Source organism: Bos grunniens, chromosome 2, assembly GCF_055505025.1.
Source record: "Bos grunniens cultivar Pamir isolate PY7600 chromosome 2, Bosgru_T2T1.0, whole genome shotgun sequence".
In the NCBI taxonomy this organism is placed as follows: Eukaryota; Metazoa; Chordata; class Mammalia; order Artiodactyla; family Bovidae; genus Bos; species Bos grunniens.
This window is the reverse complement of record NC_141166.1, coordinates 42,219,175-42,227,166: the sequence shown is the minus strand read 5'-3', so window position 1 is coordinate 42,227,166 and position 7,992 is coordinate 42,219,175. Positions and strand designations below refer to the sequence as shown.

At 40.7% G+C, this 7,992-nt stretch overlaps 1 long non-coding RNA gene across 1 annotated transcript; it reads left to right on the top strand.

Moving 5' to 3' along the window:
• Window positions 1-1,080: 1,080 nt before the first annotated feature.
• On the top strand, window positions 1,081-5,851 carry LOC147377970 (uncharacterized). The gene is made up of 2 exons (XR_015143312.1): window positions 1,081-1,407; window positions 4,461-5,851. It is a non-coding gene; the product is annotated as an uncharacterized LOC147377970 (long non-coding RNA).
• Window positions 5,852-7,992: the final 2,141 nt, after the last annotated feature.

Genomic DNA, 7,992 nt, shown 5'->3' with positions numbered 1-7,992 from the left:
GGGTTTTCTTTCATCATTTCCAAGGTTAGGATTTGGAAAGGGTTTGCCTCAAAGGAGCACTTTTTGGTGTGTCAAAAAAATCTAAACGGGTTTTAAACGAACAGTTGCAATAATCCCAAGTTTAAAGCGGGAGAAAGATGTAGTGGGGGAGGCAAGAGCTGAGAAATACAAAAAGAAAGGAAACTATGGACGCCATTTCAGTGGATACTTGAAAAAAAAAAGGGGGGGGTTTGCAATGTCACAAGTTTACCAAAAAGTGTAATGATAGTTATAGCAGCAACTAAAGAGAAGAGTAGCTCATGCTAAGGTTATTTTTATATAAGACATGCTCTCCAATTGGAGACCCTCTCCATTTTTGGTATGATGATTTTCCTCCTCACAAATTATTATGATATATTCAATACTGTGGTTGATTTAGGTTTGCATTTCTCATACACAAAACTATAGTGTTTTTTCCACTCCACTATATTCGTAGTGAGTAGCAGTGCCGTATGACGAAGTGGATTCTGGTTAGTTTTCATAACCTTTTCATGTGCAGTGCAGGTCTCCAAATATCTAACTTCTTTAAATCTCACTTTTCTTATTTGTCAACTGAAAGTTGTTCAGTCCTGTTGGACTCTTTGCGATCCCATGGGCCACAGCCCACGCTCCTCTGTCCATGGGATTCTCCAGGCAATAATACTGGAGTGGGTTGCCATTTCCTTCTCATTTGTCAAAGCAGGTATTAATAGGATTCGTCTTAAGATCCTATAAAGGGGTGCCTTGAGTATACATTGCAAGAATACACAAATAAACCTTGAACAGCTCCATTTTCTTTTCTACAGTTGCTCTGCGGCTTTGAATAGGCAAGCAGCTTCTATGGGGGTCCTCAAAAGCTAAAACCTCATAGTCCATCCTGCGCTGGGAGTCTAGTCGCTCGGTTTAGAACAGGTTTGATCTCACAAGCTCCGGACTGGGGCCCTGACCCTGGAGGAAGTATTCCTTCGGAAGATGTGGGGAGGGGACACTAGGGCGGGAGGAAGGGGCATTCCAGCAACAGGGGCGAGGGGTGGGCAGGGGGCGGTCCCGCGGCTCCTGCGTCAGTGGGGCTCCTGTTCTCGCACCTTCCTTGACGTCAAACCTCAATGAGAGCCGCGAGGCTGCATTCCCCCGGGATGTCTACGTGGGCTCAGTGGTGATGCGGGACGGGGGACCTGCGAGTGACGCTCCCGCTCTGCTTTTCCTCCCGCACAGGCGGGAGAGACGGCGACTCCTATTTCTGGCTCCGCGGGCGGCGGGCAGCGGCTGCTGTCTGGCCGACCTTGGGGTCCGGACGCCGCGGTAGAACCGAAGTAGAAGGGAGCGCAGTTCCCCAGGTCCTGAGCCATCACCCCAGGCCGGGAAGGAATTGGGGAATCTTTCACCGAGGTGAGAACGGCTGCGGGGCGGAGTGGGGGCGGAGCGGGCGCGGGCCGGGCGGAGCCGGGCGACACCGGCGGGCTCGGGCCGGGCGCCTTCTTCCTCTCGACGGACGCGCAGACGGCTCGCCAGTCTCCGGCGCCTACCGCGCAGGTCCTCGGCTTCCCCTCGCCCCGAGTTCCCTTCTGCCCCTCCTGCGGGAGCCGGGCCGGCATCTCCGGGCCGGGATCCAGGGGGCCTGGGTCGTGGGTGGAGGTGGCGAGCTGGCTGCCTTGAGCTTCTGTCGGGGGCCCTGGATCAGAGGGGCTCCGGGACAAGGCCTGAGAGTGGGGCTGGGGAGGGGCTACCTGTGGAGGTCGGATTTAGGGCTTTGTGCCCGCGGGGAAGTGCAGAGGCGCCTGTAGAGCCGAGACCCGGAGCCACCTGTCCACAGATGCCAGTGTCCACTCTCTCTCAGTGTCCCGCGTTGTGTGCAACTGTCCCCAAATCTAGGCCTTCAGCGGCCTCTGGCGATCAGAATTTGCTTTGAAAACGTTAGATTTTTGTGTTAATGATCGTTTTACTATTACCGTGCAACGGTTGTGTAAATCTGGCCAGATCACGGCGTCATTTTCACGAGCTCCTAAGGCCCTTTCCAGTTCCTAACATGATTCTGGCAGCGCGTGGAAGAGATACCAGCTCTCATGGAACTAAAACACTTTTTTTTGCCCCCTCAAATTGAAATTTTGTGTACTTTTTTTTTTGCAGGAATTATGTACTATCAGGGAGGGAAAAACGTTGAAAAAAGCTATAAAACCCTTATTCTCAAAAGAGAGTCACTATTAACTGTTTGAGACACAAAACATATATTCGTGTTACATGAATGGGTTGCTAATATGATGTTTTTTAATAGAAGAAAGACTTTTCCTATATTAATGTGTGAACATCTTTCTACTGCCTTCCCAAATTGCACTGATTTGGACCCAAAGCCTGAACAGCAAAAATTTTCTTCTTCAATCTTGACCAGTGACTAACCTTAGTAGAGAAACTATTAAAAAGCTTAATAAATGTCACTGCAGTGGCCAAGATGTTGGATGGAAATAAACTGAATTCAGAGTACCAGTCATTTTCTATAAAATATTGTTAGCTTTGTTTAATCACTTGAGATAATGTTTTTTAAAATGGCAGCTTTCAAACCATTAGTGAATTGTGAAATGAATTTAGTAGATCATAACTACTAAATTAATTTCATAAGCCAAAATAAGATAACATAGAAATACCAGAGCTCATTACATGTAATGAAGGTATTGTTTTGTTAAGCTGTTCTAATGTGTGTGTGGTGTGTACATGTGTGTTTACATATACTGGGTTATGATATAAAATGTGTTGCTTCCCGTGTGCCATGCTAATTAAATTTGGAAATCACTAATCCAAGGTCCTGTCAGCACTCATCTCTGAATGGGAGGGGAAAAAAATGAAAAAAGAAAAAAGAATGGGCGAAATGATGCAATTAAGATTAACAGTAGTTTTACTCTTTTCTTTGGTCTATGTGACCTTGTGTTGTGTAGCACATTAGATTCTTAATTACGTGTTTTCACGTAATATTAAAACAATCAATTAGCATTCCTGAAAATACAGAGAGAAAGCCTTTGAAAGAAGTTCACAGATTAAGAGCATAAACTGCTCAGATTGACAGAGTCATTTCGGAGCTACACTGGTTATTGGTGAGTGACTGGAATAAGATAGTGCTTCTCTCTGAACTTCCTGATTTGTAATGTGGGAGTTATTGGAACACCAACCTTTTAAGGGTGTTTGATATTCATATGCAGTAATGCATGTGAAACTTGATTTAGTGCCTGGAACATATTTGATTAAGTATTCACTAGAAGTTATCTATTAAGACTGAGTGAAGTTATCCAGGATAATTCTTGTCATCAGAGGTAAACCTCTATAAGGCAGATAATGCAAAAAAGTGGGAAATTGAAAATTAGTTAATAATGTTATAAAGAAAGGTACCCTGAATTAAGATGGTCTTTTAATATCATTTGGTCATTATTTTGTGATTGCTCCCCTATTGTTTTCCTATTGCTAGAAAAATATTTTAGATTTTCTTATTCAGTAGACCAAATGCCCTTGATAGCTCAGTTGGTAAAGAATCCGCCCACAATGCAGGAGACCCCTGTTCAATTCCTGGGTCAGGAAGATCCCCTGGAGAAGGGATAGGCTACTCACTCCAGTATTCTTGGACTTCCCTTGTGGCTTAGCTGGTAAAGAATCCAAATGCCTTGCGTGAGACCTGGGTTTGATCCCTGAGTTGGGAAGATCCCCTGGAGAAGGGAAAGGCTACCCACTCCAGTATTCTGGCCTGGAGAATTCATGGACTCTGTGGTCCACGGGGTCGAAAAGAGTCGGTCGAGACTTTCACTTATTAATTTATTTATTTTGGCCCCTCTGTAGGGCATGTAGGATCTTACTTTTGTTACCAGGGATCAAACCTGTGCCTCCTGCATTGAGAGCGCAGAGTCTTAACCACTGGACCATCAGAAAAAGTCCAAGTCTTTCCTTATTTGCTGTTGAGCTGATGTCTCTGTTGTCGGGCAATTGAAAAATATTTCTCACAGGGATTCTGGATTTGGTTCTTATTCAGTGTCACAGCTTGAGAAACTCACATGCTTCTAACTCAAGGCGTTTCAGCAATGTGTTTATTTATCTCTGCAGTAGGTACAGATCTTAGATATGCAAGAAATAGTTCTGGGGAAGAAAAAAAAGCACAACTTTACTTCTGTTTTGAGTTAGTTCTGCTGGTTATCTCAAGCACTTCAGAGATCTCTATTCCCTGCCCCAGATTGTTTTTTGCAGTTTTAAATATTACATAAATCAATGAAAAAAGAGTGTAAACACTGTCATTTTTTTGGTAGCATTGTTATTTTTATGAAAAATAAATGCTTTGGCCTCAAAAAAAGGCTGTTGCAAAAGTACTTAATTGGGTATCACAACTGTAAAAGGTTTGGGAAATTCTTAAGCATTAATCGTAATAGTGCTTTCGGTTTTGAAAATGTCTTTAAGTTCTTATTCTGTTTTAGAGGAACCAAAATGGAAATGTTACCGAACCGAACTTGGGTCTGCTCGCCTGCTGCACAGCAAAGCCAGTCTACTGACACCAGGTTGTAAAGGAAAGTACAGCGTTTATTTGCAGGGTGCCAACCAAGGAAAAAAGGCAATTCGTGTTCAAAAGAACCAAACTCCCTGATGACTTTCAGGAAGTGTCTTTTAAGGACAACATTTGGGATGAGGGTTGATGGACTTTTTTCTGATTGGTTTGTGGTGAGATAATTGGGTGATGGCTCAGAACTTTTAATCATTAACCTTCTGGTTCCAGCCAGTCTACCTGCTTTCAGTCTACTTACTTTCAGCATGTAGTCAGCTACACCCATCCCTGGCCTGGGTATGGGAGGGCTCTTAGTTTCTGCAAAAAAAAAAAAAAGCTGGAAGTTATGCTTCAGATTATTATACACACACACGCACACACACACCCTACGATTGTTTTATCACTGAAATATTGTTTAAGCTATACTTAGTTTTCTTGACTAACTGCTTTTCCTTTGTTTCTGCATTCTCACTTCCCTCTTTGCTTTTTGGAACTCAGGGAAGGTCTAGGAGACTAAAGCCTTTTTCTACAAACAAGAAATTGGAGACATGGAGAGGCTTTTGCACCTGGGAGGGCCCCTCAGGGTCCTGCTGGGTCTCAGGACCCCCCTTTTCTTTGATACTTACTTCAATCCTAAGGGAGCAGGGGTGGGATAAGAAAGGGAATAAAGTTTTGGATAGAGAGGTTAATTATAAAAGTCATCTGAGGAACTCAGTTTTAGGGGGACTTGGTTTCAGAAACTCCTTGAGGGTAAATCAAATGTGTTTATGAAAATATGAAAAAAGACTCGGAACTCAAGCTGACTTGTCCACAAAGAGACCTCAGTGAAGCAAAAAAGCCCATCTTGATCTTAAATCAAGCGTGTATTAATTTGTATGTTTTAAGTTGGATAAAATATTAAGGTTATATATGTATGTATTTTACAAATCATCTTATTGACTAATTTTTAAAAAGTTAACTCACCAACTGCTGGGTCTTTTCTTGTTAGGCAAGAGGACTTTTATCTTACACTGATAAAATGAAATAGTATATAGTCTAAATATTCTGTTTTAGAATTATATGTATTATCATATAGAGGTATTCATCATCTATGGTTAAAAGAGAGGAGACTATAAAATAGAATGGGTAGTATCATTCCATTTTTGTAAAAACATGTTTGGAACAAGATTATATGGCAAATTGAATGGTGGGTAGTGGGATTATGGCTGATTCCTATGCTCTTTCTTTCTTAATTTTTATAATTGTGCTATAATTTTCTTTTACTTTCATAATAAATAAGTCAATAAATCTCATAATAAAATTAATAAAAGTCATTTCTTAAAAAAAGTTAATGTGTGTTTTCCTAATTTATAAGCATAAATGGGACTAAGTCTTTGCTTTAAGGGATACTGACTCTTTGAACTTAAATGTTTTGGGTATTAACTAATTCTTCAATATTCTAGGAAATGGTGCTGAATAGTTTAAAGCTATATTCCTAATCCTGTGAAAAACATCTTGAGTAGGGAAGAACTGTTTTTCTAGAATTTTCTTAAAGCACTCTCTGAATACACTGCTTTTCAAAAAATTTATATGCTGCCTAAAGATATGGTCTAAATCAGGGGTCCCCAAACTTTTTGGCACCCGGGACAGGTTTCGTGGAAGACAGTTTTTCCACAGACAAAGAAGGGGGTGAGGGAGATGGTTTTGGGATGATTCAAGCACACTGCGTTTATTGTGCACTGATTTCTTTCTTTGATTATTGCATCAACTCCACCTCAAATCATCAGGCATTAGGTCCCAGAGTTTGGGGATCCCTGGTCTAAATCTTCGGTCTGCTTTTAAATCCTATTATGTCAAACTTCAGTCTACTTTTCTTGCTCTAATGCCCCTTAAATTCTTAAGTGAAAACGTAGCTCCAGCTGAACTTGTCGACTTACCATCTCCAAAGGTACCTCGTGCTTTCTTGCTTTTGTACTTTTACCTCTGTGATACTTGGAATATCTTTTCCTGACAATTGTGTCAGCAAATTCTGTGCGGTTCCCAATGTCCAGTTATAAAATCGTATCTGCTGTGATATCCTGGTTCCTACAGCTAAAACTGAATTTTGCAACTAAACCCATTTGCACGTATTATTTGTGCCTAGACATTTCTCAGATACCACCTCATATTTTTATATTTATTTCCCAGTTCCATTTAAACTTATTGAGAGCAAGAAAGCTTGTCTTATATTTCTATCTACCCCTTCATGCTCCTAGCATGGACCTTTAACCAGGGTAGGAGCTAAATGTTTATTTCTTGATCAGACAATGGTGTCAGGTGTTGAGTCCAAGTGTTGGAATTTTTTTGCTAACCAGTGATTCTGGATAAGGGATTGGGGGAGGGGGGGAGTCAACACTTAGCTCACAACAATGTGGAGGAATAAAACATTGATAATTTGGCTGAATTGTCAATTGATATAGATAGCTGATAGGGAATTGACAGTATTTTTTTTAAAAACTAAAACTAACACAAGAGCTAAGTGTTGGCGTGGTTAGTACAAGACCCAAACTTAAATTTCACATAAATATTTCTTTGAAAAGTTTCTCATAAAGTTCGTTTTGGGTTTGATGGCGTCTTTATTCTTAACCCTACCAGAGGCACAGTTGTGCCTTGCGTTCTTACAGCTACTGTTCCCAGAACCCAGAGATCTGACGTATTTGACGGTGGGTTCAGTGAACCATCAGAGTTGCTCTGTTCCAGAACGTCTTAAGAGGTCATGTGGGATTCAGTGAGTCATAGTATATAAAGTGCTTTGTGTTCAAAAGTTAATTTTCTTCTGTTATTGAATACATAATTGTGTCACTTTTCAAATTTAAATTGTGACTTGAAGGTGTTTATTTAGTTAATGGTAGACACTTAGAGGGCTTATCTTTTTTTTTTGTTAAACAGTTTTATTTTGATTTATAGATGTTTGCCAGGACTAAATATAGCTGATGAAATATCTGATCTTTTCTGCTCAAGGTAAATGATTTGTTACTTTATAAAAATACCAGGTACCAATAGAATTCAGAGTTTGTATAAAAAGAGCCATTTGGTCATTTAATATCATCCCAGGCCCCAAAGAAATGGTACCTTTAAGGATTTTGTTACTACATGAAAAATGACATGTTATTGGTTCAACCTATATCAGAATCGTCTTGGAATGTTTTAAATTTGTGTAATATGCATGTGCCTGCTTCCTACTAGGGGATTTTGGTTCCATGTTTTTGGGGTCCTAGCATGTGAATTTTTCAAAATGCCAATGGGTGCTTTTGGTTTATTGTAGGTCTGTTTCATTGTGGCATATATATGGCACTAGAGATAATGGAAATGGCAGGTAATAATGCCTTGGGAGTTACCATAAGGGTTAAAGATAAAATTTAAATTTTGCGTGCATGTGTGTGAGATGGTAGACTCATACTTTCATTTTGCCTTTTATTCAATGAATGTTTTGATTATATTTTAAATAA